The sequence below is a fragment of the Pezoporus flaviventris genome, unplaced genomic scaffold (genome assembly GCF_033815535.1).
Source record: "Pezoporus flaviventris isolate CSIRO_AGI_PZ_B2104156 unplaced genomic scaffold, CSIRO_AGI_Pfla_v1 ptg000198l, whole genome shotgun sequence".
NCBI classification, from domain to species: domain Eukaryota; kingdom Metazoa; phylum Chordata; class Aves; order Psittaciformes; family Psittacidae; genus Pezoporus; species Pezoporus flaviventris.
This window is the reverse complement of record NW_026892746.1, coordinates 93,145-106,003: the sequence shown is the minus strand read 5'-3', so window position 1 is coordinate 106,003 and position 12,859 is coordinate 93,145. Positions and strand designations below refer to the sequence as shown.

The window sequence follows — 12,859 nt, the reverse complement described above, 5'->3', positions numbered from 1 at the left end:
CCTGGCCTCGAGCTGCGACACCTTCTGGGGTAGGTCCAAGGCTGGGGGGGGGGGTGTGGGGGTGGGGCAAAGGGCAAGGGGGGGGGAGGGCACTGGAGTGTCCCCATATTGGGGGGGGTCCCAGACCCACATGTGGGGACATGGGAGGGGGTCTCCATATAGGGGGGGTCCCTGGACCTGATGGGGGGGCACCACCCTGCAGCCTCTCCAGGGGTAGGGGGGGGTCGGGGCTCAGCACTGGCTCCGTGAGGGAGAACAGGGCCACGGCCCTTTGCACTGGGGAGGTGGCACGTCAGCACCCCAAAAACAGACCAAACCAGGCCAAATACACCCAAACCAGCCCAAAACCAGCAAAGATGCCATCCCAGGGGGATCACTCTCCTGAGGGGGAGGAAAAAGCAACCCAAAAGTGAAACAGCCTGAAGCAAACCCTGATGTTCCCTCCCTCAGCTGACAGACACACTGCCTTCCTGCAGTGCCATTTCTCTGATGAGAGACAGAGTTAAGGCAAAAAAGCAACTTTTCTCAGCATCACAGAATCATTTCATTTGAAAAGAGGCTTGAGAACATCAAGTCCAGCCATTAACCTGTCCCTAACAACCTGACAATATCAACATCTCTATGGGATACCCTGTCTGGATGGTCACCAACAGCAACTTTAAGTCCAATTTCACAACTTACCCTAATTTCACTCATTTCCATTCTATTCTGTTTGTTCTTAAACATTCGGCTCCATGGCAGAGCATGGAAATCAGCTGGACAAGTTACGGCATTGCAGAAACCTCTTGGCATAAATCATGGGACTTAAACACCTGGAACAAACTCTTAACCACTGAGTAAACCAACCCAACTTTTCCCTCAGTTTATAACTGGAATTCAGCACTACTCTGTTTGGAGGCACAGAGGCGAGGGGTGACCACACCGCTCTGTGAGAAGGATGGATTGAGGGGGACCCTTGCTGCTGTTTCTCCCAGAACACAGGTGAGGAGGGAATGAAATATTATCTTTAATAACACAAATACATTTCAGTTACCATGGAAAATACGGAACAAGATGCTAGAGCCCTACAGGTTTTACAAGGAAGAGCAACAATGAACTAAAAATTCCCTCCTGTGCCGTTTCCTTTCATACCCATAGATAGTTTCTTCAGTGACAGAAGAGATCTGTGTGTCTGCTGCACGTGAAGGTGAAAAGTTCCTTTTGGTGTTAGAGCTGTAAAGTCAGATTTATCTCCAAAGCAACTCAATCATGTACCAAGGAAAGAGTCAGGGTATTTTCAGCTCTGTCTTGAACACTGCCAGCCATGGGGCAGCCACAGCTTCTCTGGGCACCCTGTGCCACTGTCCCACCACCCTCACAGGGAACAACTTCTAAAATCTCATCTCAATCTCCCCTCTCGGTCACGTTAAAATCGTTCCCCCTTGGCCCATCCCCACAGGCCCTTGCTCTCCCCACAAGAAATGAGGGCAGATCCCAGGATCATCCCTCGGCAGCCGCAGCGCTCCGCTGCCGGCTCAGCCAGCCCAACTCACACACCGAGTCCAAAGCAGCCACTCTGGGGAAGTCTCTTGAGGTGTTCTGGCAACTCCTACAGCACCCCAAGATCGCCATCGCCACCCACCTCCTTCCACGCTCCCCTGTCCACAGGCGGCACCGGCTCCGAGACACCAAGACGGGAACCACCACAGGAGCTGCTCTTGCCTCCTCCACCGGTAGCTTGTGTTCCGTGGGGCAGCTGTCGTCTCCCGGTGCCTCTGCTGGAGGGTTCCGTGGGGTTCTGTGACCTCACACACCTGAACACGGGGAGTTCCAGAATCAGCCACCCCTGTGGTCTCCATGTCCCCAAGGTCATTGTGATGCAGGAGCTCTGACTGGGTCCATGGGGTGCTCTGGAGGTGCTGCAGGCATTCTCTGGGATTCTCTAGGGGTATCCCCAGGATGCCCTGGGAGTGCACAGAGACACAGGGCCGTGGAGCAAGCTGCTCTAGTGGAAGGTGTCCCTGCCCGTGCCTTTGGGGATTGGAGCTGGGTGAGCTTTAAGGTCCCTTCCAGCCCAGCCCAGCCCACTCTGGGATTCCATGATTCTCTGCTGTGCCAATGTCGGTCCCTCTCCACTCCTCGTAGGTGACCGTGACGCCCTGTTCCATATAAAGACTTCACAGGAAATCGAGGCCCCCTCTCCCCCCCCCCGCGTATTTCGGCCTTTCCCCATCCCCGTTCCACGATGCTCTCCGCACTTCCGGGTTGGTTGCCGCCGTTGCCTAGCAACGGGGTCTCCACGTACTGCTTCCCACGCATTACACACACACGCACACCCCCCCCCGCCTCGTTCTGGCGAGCGTTTCCCAGGCAACAGCCAATCAGCTCTGAGCTCCCCAACTCGTGTCCCCGTTTATCCCCCTCCTGGCTGCCCCCCATGGGGCTGAATATGGGGCCTTTCCTCACCCCTCCCCCCCCTTTTTTCCCCTCTTCCCCTCCCCCACCGCATATCCATCTTCTCCCCTGCCCCCCTTATGCCCCCCGTGTCCCCCTCCCCCTTTTCCCCACCTCCATTCCCCACATTCCTGCCATTTCTCCCCCCCTCCCTCCATCCCTCCCCATTTCTCATCCCACCATCGTTATCCACCCCTTATTTACATGCAATTAGCGTAGGACCTGCTTTATTCACACGCACTTCATGTAGGGCTGACCTTATTTACACGTTACTTCCTTATTTACATGTTATTAATGTGGGGCCTACTTAATTTGTGTCCTTTTAGTCCAGCACGCTCAGCGCTTCCAGCAGCCCCCGCCCTTCTCCCTAGGGCCTGAAAGGGGCGTGGCCAAAGGGGTGAGGCCACGCCCCCTTCCTCCCCCTCTTTGCTCACCTGTGCCTGCAGGGGGCGCAGCTGCGCCTGGAGCTTCCCATTGGATGCGGCCACAGCCCGGAGCTGGATCCAGCGACGGGACTGGAAGGGATGGAGGGGGGGTACACAAGGAAATGAGGGACCCCAAAGCCATGGGAGGGACCCAAATACCCCCCAAGACCCCCAAACACCTTGAATTTCGCCCCATATTTCCCCACAAGCCTCTCCCTTAACACCAAACCCATCCATAACCCCCAGATCCCCCTCCCAGCACTGCTGAACCCCCAAATTTCCCCCTAAAGCCCCAAACTCCCCCATGTCATCCCCTATAGACCCAAAATCCCCCTCCAGGACCCCCAGATATCCCTCATCCCTCCCAAAAAGCCACCCTGGGGCCCTTTAGGGACCCCAACCCCTCCCCATAACCATCAAATTCCACTTCCCAGACCCCACCCAAGCCCATCAGGACCCCCCCAAATCCCCATATTCCCCCGTTGGCACCCACCAGCCGCTGCTTCCCCTCCTGCAGCTGCCTCCTCAGTGGCCCCAGGGCAGCTTCTGGGGAGTCCATGGGGCTGCCCCGTAGCTCTGGGCCCTGCTGGATCTGGGCCCCCCGAGCCCCTGAGAGCCCCGTGGCCTCCAGCATCAACCTGGTGTCAAGGGGGGCCCCAAAGCCAAACGTTGAGGGGAGTTTGGGGGGCCCAAAGGGGTCCAGATCCCATTTTGGGGACCCCAAAAGGGCTGCAGGGACCAGGGAGGGGTTGGGGGCACCCCAAAATGTCTCAGCATTGGGTTTAGGGAGAGTGTGCGGGGGCTTTAAGGACCCCTATGAGCCCAGCACCCACTTCAGAAGGAAACCCAGGGGGATTTAAAGTATAGAGGGGGTCCCTAAAGGGTTCTGGGGTTCAGGAGTGGGGAGCAAAAGATCATGGGGGAGGGCCCAGGGACAGTTTTGGGGTGCAGGGGGGGAAACCGGGCTGCAGGATGCATTCAGGGGGTCCTTGAGAGGGTTTTGGGGTGCAGAGGGGGGTTGTTTTGGGGTGCACAGTGGGTGCTTTTGGGGTGCAGGGGGTTGTTTTGGGGTGCAATAGGGGTAGATTTGGGGTGCAGAGGTGTGTATGGGGTGCAGGGGGGCGGTTTTGGGGTGCCGTGGGGCTTCTGGGATGCATGGGGGTGGTTTTAGGGTGCAGGGGTTGTGTTTTGGTATGCAGGGGGCATGGTTTTGGGGTGCGGGGGGGCGCTCTGGGATGCAGGGGGTTGTTTTGAGGTGCAGGGGGGATGGTTTTGGAGTGCAGAGGGGGTGTTTTTGGATGCAGGGGGAATGGTTTTAGGGTGCAGGGGGGTGTTTTGGTCCCTGTGGGACCCCCCAAAACCCCACAGAGCCCCCCCCAAACCCTCTAACGCTCCCCACCCCGCCCCCCAAACCTGAATCTCCTTGAGGTGCTGGTACCTGAGCCCCGAGTTAAGGAGGAAACCTGGGGGGGGTTAAAGGAGGGGTACAGGAGGGGTCGAGGAGGATCATGGGAGGGAACTGGGGGTTCATGGGCATCCAATGGGATTTGGAGGGGTCCTAAAGGAATTTGGGCTCCTGTGCATGGATCTGGGAGAAGAAAAGGGGTTGGGGGGGTCACAAGGGGGAATTGGGGGGTGCGGGGGGGTTGTTGGGATCCCAATAGAATTTGGGATGGGTCCTAACAGGCAAAGGGGTTTGGGGGGGTCCTGAGGGGTTTTGGAGGCTCCCCAATGAGCTTGCGGGTCCCCAGAGGGGGCATTTTTGGGGTGCCCACCCCCTTTGGGGTGCAGCGGATACCACAGCAGGTTCCCTTTGATCTTCTTCACATTCCTATAGGAACTCCCGCCCCCCCCCCCCCCATGTATTTTAGGGACCGATCCGAGGTTTGGGGTCCCTCCAGATGTTGCAGTTCCTCCCCCCCACATGTTGGGGTGCCCCCCTCACCGCGGGTGCCGCACGTGGCCCATGATGTACTCCCGGATGGGGGCACAGGGCCCCGTGCACAGCCTGGAGGTGGGGGGGAGACAAAGAGAGGGGGTCAGGAGCACCCCAACCCCCCCAGGACCCCAAAAGCCCCCACTGGGGGGTCCCGCGGGCTCCAACCTGCGCAGGTCGGGATCGGAGGGGAGCTCCAGCTCCGCCATGATGGGCGAAATTGGCGGGAACTGGACGGGACCAAACTGGGGCGGGCGCGGGGGGGGGGGAGGGAGGGGGCGGGGCCCGGGCCCGATCCTGGCCCCTGCGCGCGCCCCCCGCAGCCCCCTCCCCCCCTCCACGTCACGTGGTCATCACCTAGCACCGCCTCCTGCCCCACCCCCGCGGGCTCTTCGCCCTCCAGGTCACCTCGGGTCACGTGGGGCGGGGCCTCGGCACCCCCCGCCCTATAGGGGTGCCCCATAACTTTGAGGGGGGCACAGAGGGGGTGCCCCATAACTTGGGCGGCTCCATAGGGGGGACCCAGACCCCGCCCCATAACTTGGGGGGCTCCACAGGTGGGGAGCCCCCTACCTTGGGAGAGGGCACAAAGGGGGACCCTCAGCCCCCACCCCATAACTTGGGGGTCCCAATGCCCACCCCCCAACACCCCATAGCGCGGGTCCTGGCCTCCCGCTTGGGGGCGCTGTTTCACCGGGCCCCGGTGCTGGGGGCGCTGCTCCGTGGGATGGGCACCGGGGCTTCCCCCCCCAGCTCTCGCCGCTGCTCCGGGGGCACCGGGGCTCGAACCTGGGAGCTCGGGGCTCGAACCCGGGGTCCTTGGAGCCTCAATGGGAGCCGCAACCGGATGCGCGGCGGGACCGGGGCATCCCCAGCCCCATCTTTGGATCCAGTGCGGAGCAGTGGGAGGTGAGTTGGGAATGGGGGTAACGGGTGGCAATGGGGGGGTAATGGGGTAACAGGGGCAATGGGGAGCATTGGGGTAATGGGCAATGGGGGTAATGGGGATAATGGGGGCAATGGGGGTAACGGGTGGCAATGGGGGGGTAGTGGGGTAACAGGGGCAATGGGGGTAATGGGGGGCATTGGGGGTAATGGGCAATGGGGGTAATGGGGATGATGGGGGGCAAAGGGGGTAATGGGGGCCAATAGAGTCAATGGAGACAATGAGGGGCAATGGTGTCTCGCCCCCACACCCCAGAGCCCCCCCTCCTGGAGCCCAGTTCCGCTCTTCCAGCCCCATGGAATTCCGTGTCCGCGCTCCCCCCTACAACCGGATCCAGACCTAGATCCGTGTCCATGTGTGGAGCATCCGGATCTGGATCCAGATCCCATAGGATCTGCTCCCAAGCACCAGGAGCTGTGATGCCAATGGGATCCCGTGCTCCCAGATGATCCAAGGCTCTGGAATGAGGCAGAGCTGCAGCACGAGCCGGTGCTTCGGGGTTGGCTTGGGCTGTTTTAGGGGTGGTTTGGGGTATTTTGGTGTGTTTTTTTCCTCTTTTTGGCCTGTTATGGGTCTGTTTTGGGGCTCTGAGCCTGTGTCCCACAGGAGAAGCAGGACAAGGTGTTTTTTTGGTGGGTTTAGGGTGGTTTGGGGGTTGTTTTGAATAGTTTTTGGTTGTTTTTGTGCTTTTTTGAGCCTATTTTTGGGGTTCTGAACTTGGATCCCACAGGAGAAGCAGGACAAGGTGATTTTGGGGTGGTTTTGGCCTATTTTGGGGGTTGTTTGGGGTGTTTTGCCCTGCTTTTCTCCTGTTTTTGTCCTGTTTTGGGGCTCTGACCCTGTATGCCATTGGAGAAGCAGGACAAGGTGGTTTTGGGGTGGTTTGGGGTTTGCTTTGGGTGTTTTGGCCTGTTTTTGTCCTGTTTTGGGGCTCTGACCCTGTATGCCATTGGAGAAGCAGGACAAGGTGGTTTTGGGGTGGTTTGGGGTTTGCTTTGGGTGTTTTGGCCTGGTTTTGGCCTGTTTTGGGCCTGTTTTGGGCCTGTTTTGGGGCTCTTGATGCTGTATCCCATGGAAGAAGCAGGACAAGGTGGTTTGGGGGTGTTTTGGGTTGTTTTTGTCCTTTTCTGGGTCTTTTTTGGGGCTCTGACCCTGTATCCCATAGGAGAAGCAGGACAAGGTGATTTTGGGGTGGTTTTGGCCTATTTTGGGGGTTGTTTGGGGTGTTTTGCCCTGCTTTTATCCTGTTTTTGTCCTGTTTTGGGGCTCTGACCCTGTATGCCATTGGAGAAGCAGGACAAGGTGGTTTTGGGGTGGTTTGGGGTTTGCTTTGGGTGTTTTGGCCTGTTTTTGTCCTGTTTTGGGGCTCTGACCCTGTATGCCATTGGAGAAGCAGGACAAGGTGGTTTTGGGGTGGTTTGGGGTTTGCTTTGGGTGTTTTGGCCTGGTTTTGGCCTGTTTTGGGCCTGTTTTGGGGCTCTTGACGCTGTATCCCATGGAAGAAGCAGGACAAGGTGGTTTGGGGGTGTTTTGGGTTGTTTTTGTCCTTTTCTGGGTCTTTTTTGGGGCTCTGACTCTGTATCCCATAGGAGAAGCAGGACAAGGTGGTTTTGGGGTGGTTTGGGGTGGTTTGGTGTGTTTTTTTCCTCTTTTTGGCCTGTTTTGGGTCTGTTTTGGGGCTCTGAGCCTGTGTCCCACAGGAGAAGCAGGACAAGGTGGTTTTTTGGTGAGTTTAGGGTGATTTGGGGTTGTTTTGGCGGTGGTTTTGAATAGTTTTTGGTTGTTTTTGTACTTTTTTGAGCCTGTTTTGGGGTTCAGAAATTGTGTCCCACAGGAGAAACAGGACAAGGTGGTTTTGGGGTGGTTTTGGGGCTCTGAGCTGTGTCCCATGGGAGAAGCAGGACAAGGTGATTTTGGGGTGGTTTTGGCCCATTTTGGGGGTTGTTTGGGGTGTTTTGGCCTGCTTTTCTCCTGGTTTTGTCCTGTTTTGTGGCTCTGACCCTGTATCCCATTGGAGAAGCAGGACAAGGTGGTTTTGGGGTGGTTTGGGAGTGTTTTGGGGTTTTTGGAGTGATTTGTCCTGTTTTGGGGCTGTTTGGGAGCTCTGACCCTGTATCCCATAGCAGAAGCAGGACAAGGTGGGTTTTGGCTGTTTTTGCGGGTGGTTTTGGTTTGGTTTTGGCCTATTTTGGGTGCTTTTTGGGACTCTGACCCTGTATCCTACAGAAGAAGCAGGACAAGGTGGTTTTGGGGTGGTTTCGGGAGTTTTGGATGTTTTGGCATTCTTTTGTCCTGTTTTCCGGCTCTGACGCTGTCTCTCATAGGAGAAGCAGGACAAGGTGGTTTTAGGGTGGTTTTGGGTTGTTTTGGGGCTGTTTTGGGTGTTTCGAGTTGGTTTTTCATTGGTTTTGGCCTGTTTTGGGGATTTTTTGGGGTCTGACCCTGTGTCCCTTAGGAGAAGCAGGGCAAGGTGGTTTTTGGGTGGTTTGGGGGTGTTTTGGGAGTGGTTTTGGGTGTTTTGGGGTGTTTTTCTTCTGTTCTGGGTCTCTTTTGGGTCACCTACCCTGTATCCCATAGGAGAAGCAGGGACAAGGTGGTTTTGGGTGTGGTTTTGGGGATTTTTTGCATTGTTTTTGCCCTGGTTTTGTCCTGTTTTGGGGCTCTGACCCCATATCCCATAGGCGAAGCAGGGCAAGGTGGTTTTGGGGTGGTTTTAGGGTGGTTTTGGTTTGTTTATGTCCTGTTTTGGTCTTCGGACCTTGTGTCGCATAGGAGAAGCAGGACAAGGTGGTTTTGGTGTGGTTTGGGGTGTTTTTGTTCTGTTTTCTGGCTATTCTGGGGCTCTGACTCTGTATTGCATAGGAGAAGCAGGATAAGGTGGTTTTGGGGGTGGTTTTGGCGGTGGATTTGGGGTACTTGTGGCCTCTTTTGGGGTTAGTTTGGGGCTCTGACCCTGTATCCCATAGGAGAAGCAGGACAGGGTGCTTTTGGGGTCGTTCTGGGGTGGTTTTGGGGTGTTTTTGTCCTGTTTTTGGGCTGTTTGGGCTCCGCTGTTGGCAGTGGGGACACATGCCATGCCAGACCTTGATGTGAAGGATGGCCTCCCCTGTTACCAGAGAGCCATACAGCAGAAAAAAGGGGCAGGCCCACCAGCCTGTAGTTGGCATATATTGGAGATATGATCTAGGGCAAATCCCCTGCTCAAGTAGGGTCACCCAAAACATATATAAAACAAAAAGGGGGAGATGTGGAGGCAGTGTTCTCACGGGAGAGTGGATAATTGGTACATAAATTCTGAATAATCCTGAAAGATGCAGCAAGGCCATGAGAGGCCCGAGGAAGCCTGAACAAGCAAGATAAGAAGAAGCTGGAATTCACTGAGGTAATGAGAACTGTGGACTGTTGGCAAGCTTTCGAGGTCAAGTTCTCACACCTGTGCTTAACCAATTATATGCTAGTTACAAAGGATCTTCGAGATATGGATCCAATCATAATATGCCAAATCACTGCACGTGCATGTAAGAAATACTATATAAGGAGTTACGGCTTTGTAAAAAATGGCTTTTGTCTGATTATATTGATCTCTGAGTCCGTGTGTTTTCTGCGGCACGGAGTTATTGGGGGGGGCCTGGGACCTGTCCCTGCCAGGCAGGAGGCGGCAGGCGGGCACTAGGACCCTGATGCGTGAGGCAGCGGGCGGGCACTAGGACCCTGATTCCGGCGCTATAGGGGGCGGGCCCTGGGACCGGTTCCTGACAGGGAGGAGGCAGCGGGCGGGCACTAGGACCCTGATGCGCGAGGCGTCGGGCTGGCACTAGGACACCGTTGCGGGAGGCAGCGGGCGGGCACTAGGACCCCGATACCGGAGCTATATAGTGCTGAGGGTGCTGGGGGTTCTGTGGATGCTGGGGTTTCCATAGGTGCTGGGATGACTGGGTGCACTGGAGCTGTTGTGGTTGCTGGCAGTGGTGGGGGTGGTATGAGTGCAATGCATGCTATGGGTGCTGTGGGCTCTATGGGTGCTGGGGGTGCTGTAGTTGCTATAGGTGCTGGGGGTGCAGTGGGTGCTGTGGGCTCTGTGGGTGCTGCGGGTTCACAGTATCACAGTATCACAGTATGCTAGAGATTGGAAGGGACCTCAAAAGATCATCTAGTCCAATCCCCCTGCCGGAGCAGGAACACCTAGATAATGTTACACAGGAATGTGTCCAGGCGGGTTTTGAATGTCTCCAGGGAAGGAGACTCCACAACCTCCCTGGGCAGCCTGTTCCAGTGTTCCGTCACCCTCACTGAGAAGAAGTTTCTTCTCAAGTTTAAGTGGAACCTCTTATGTTCCAGTTTGTACCCATTACCCCTTGTCCTATCATTGTTTGCCACTGAGTAGAGCCTGGCTCCATCCTCGTGACACTCCCCCTTTATATATTTATAGACACTTATAAGGTCACCCCTCAGCCTCCTCCAAACTATAGAGACCCAGCTCCCTCAGTCTTCCTCATAAGGGAGATGCTCCATTCCCTTAATCATCTTCGTTGCCCTGTGCTGGACTCTCTCCAGCAGCTCCCTGTCCTTCTTGAACTGAGGGGCCCAGAACTGGACACAATATTCCAGATGGGGTCTCACCAGGGCAGAGTAGAGGGGAAGGAGGACCTCTCTCGACCTACTAACCACCACCCTTCTAATACACCCCAGGATGCCATTGGCCTTCTTGGCCACAAGGGCACAATGTTGGCTCATGGTCATCCTGTCGTCCACTAGGACTCCCAGGTCCCTCTCCCCTACACTGCTCTCTAACAGGTCGTTTCCCAACCTAGACTGGAACCTGGGGTTGTTCCTGCCCAGATGCAGGACTCTACACTTTCCCTTGTTATATTTCATCAAGTTATTCCCTGCCCAACTCTCCAGCCTATCCAGGTCTCGCTGGATGGCAGCACAGCCTTCTGGCGTGTCAGCCACTCCTCCCAGCTTAGTGTCATCAGCAAACTTGCTGATAGTACACTCAATTCCCTCATCTAAATCGTTGATGAATATATTAAATAATACCGGTCCCAGTACTGACCCTTGAGGCACTCCACTAGTTACAGGCCTCCAACTAGACTCAGCCCCATAGACTACAACTCTCTGGCTTCTCTCCTTCAGCCAGTTCGCAGTCCACCTCACTACCTGATCATCCAGACCACACTTCCTCAATTTAGCCGTAAGGATGCTGTGGGAGACTGTGTCAAATGCTTTGCTGAAGTCAAGGTAGACCATATCCACCGCTCTGCCATCATCCATCCACCGTGTTATTTCCTCATAAAAGGCTAAGAGATTGGTCAAACATGATTTCCCCCTGGTGAAGCCATGTTGACTGCCCCTCATAACCCTCTTATCCTTGATATGCCTTAAGATGGCACCAAGGATAAGGTGTTCCATCACTTTCCCAGGGATGGAGGTGAGGCTGACCGGTCTATAGTTACCCGGGTCCTCCTTCTTGCCCTTTTTGAAGACTGGGGTGACATTTGCTTTCCTCCAGTCCTCAGGCACCTCTCCCGTTTCCCAAGACTTGACTCCCATCAGATGAAGCCTGTAAGCAAGCACTACAGGTACGTGCTGAGGCAAAGGGGCAGCACCATGGGTCAGCCCCCAGGGAGCTGAGCCTAATCCTGCTGCATCCCCATCCCTGCGTGGCTGGGGCTGCTCCCCCATTAACGGCGTCCATCAATGGATGGGGCTTCCCGTGGCAAAGGGGCTGGAGGCTCCTCCCCTGCCAAGGTCCACGTGGAAATGCACAAGAGCGAGCTCTGGGGCTGCTTGCAGGGATGGATCCATCAAAGCACAGGAAATGCAGGAAGATGCTCAAGTTCTCCTGCTCACATTCCCACCTCAGGGCACCTGAGCTCCCAAAGCTGATTGTGACGTCACCCATGGTTTAGGACATCACAAAGCACCGGCGCCTACGTAACGCAGCCGGGCATAAAAGCAGGGCCGTTGCTGTGCCTCTCCTCTCAAAAAACATTATGTCATATCATATCTTATCATATCGTATCATATTTTATCATAATCTATCATATCTGATCATGTCATACCACACTATACCACACCATCATATCATATATCATATTGTAGCATATCATAGCATATCTTCTCTATCATAGAGTATTATGCTTACTGTACCGTACCGTACCATACCATATTATATAATTTGATTATATTTCATTTCATTTCATTTCCATTTCATGTCCGTCTGGTGTCATTTTGTTTCATTTCATTTCATCCTCCTCATCTCATAGCGTATCTTGCATCATATCATGTAACATATTATGTTTTATCATGTTATATCATGTTCCATCATGTTATAGCATCACATCCTATAATTTCATTTCATTTTCATTTCCATTTCTCCATCCCCACTCTTCTCAGCCTGGCTCTCAGCAGCTTCCTTCAAGGGCCTTCCATCACCTGCAGGAGCTCTGCAGATGCAGCACCCTCCACGGGCACCACAGACCCATGGGACCTGATGCCCACCCTACAGCTCTGCCACCCCCGCAGACCCACAGCTTCCGTGTCCTCACGTGAGGGTCCTGGTTCACCTCAGTCCCAGGCACCTGCATCACACCCAACGTTCCCACTCCTCCCAATAGCCCTGGTACCCTTAAAGCATCCCATAACCCATCTGGTACCCAGAAACCCACCATGCCCCAGCCACCTCTATCCATCCCAGTAGCCCTAAGCCACCCCAAAAGTACATGGTACCTCAAAACCCAACCAACCCCAGGCTTCTCCATCCCTTCCAATCCTCATGTTACCCCTAAACTACCCCAAAACTGCATGGTACCCCAAAATCCAATCAACCACAGGCATCTCCATCCCCCCCAACACTGCTGGCACCCCTATATGAGCCCAAACCCCATCTTTATTGAGCCCCATAAGGAAGGGTGCCCACACACAGCATGTTGGGGTGCAGGGATGCTGCTTTGGGTGACAGCCCCAGTTCATGGCCCTGCAGCAAGTTCTTCCACAGCTTCAGTCTAGAACCCAGGTGGGTCACCACGGCAACAGGTCAAAATAGGGCCCTTTGTGACCTCATTTGTGTCACCCTACTTGAGTGCTTTGCTCAGGGGAGCAGACAGTGACAGGAAA

At 55.1% G+C, this 12,859-nt stretch overlaps 1 protein-coding gene across 3 annotated transcripts in view; it reads right to left on the bottom strand.

Moving 5' to 3' along the window:
- The window catches only part of LOC133262212 (olfactory receptor 14C36-like), an 83,235-nt gene that overhangs the window by 29,405 nt on the left and 40,971 nt on the right, over window positions 1-12,859 (bottom strand). Inside the window, exon 1 of one of the 3 annotated variants that reach the window (XM_061441169.1) lies at window positions 1,622-1,790. The exons of the other annotated variants lie outside the window; for them this stretch is intronic. The gene's annotated coding sequence lies outside the window, so the exon portion shown is untranslated. Of the gene's footprint in view, window positions 1-1,621; window positions 1,791-12,859 lie in introns of those variants that run through there. 3 annotated transcript variants of the gene reach the window in all.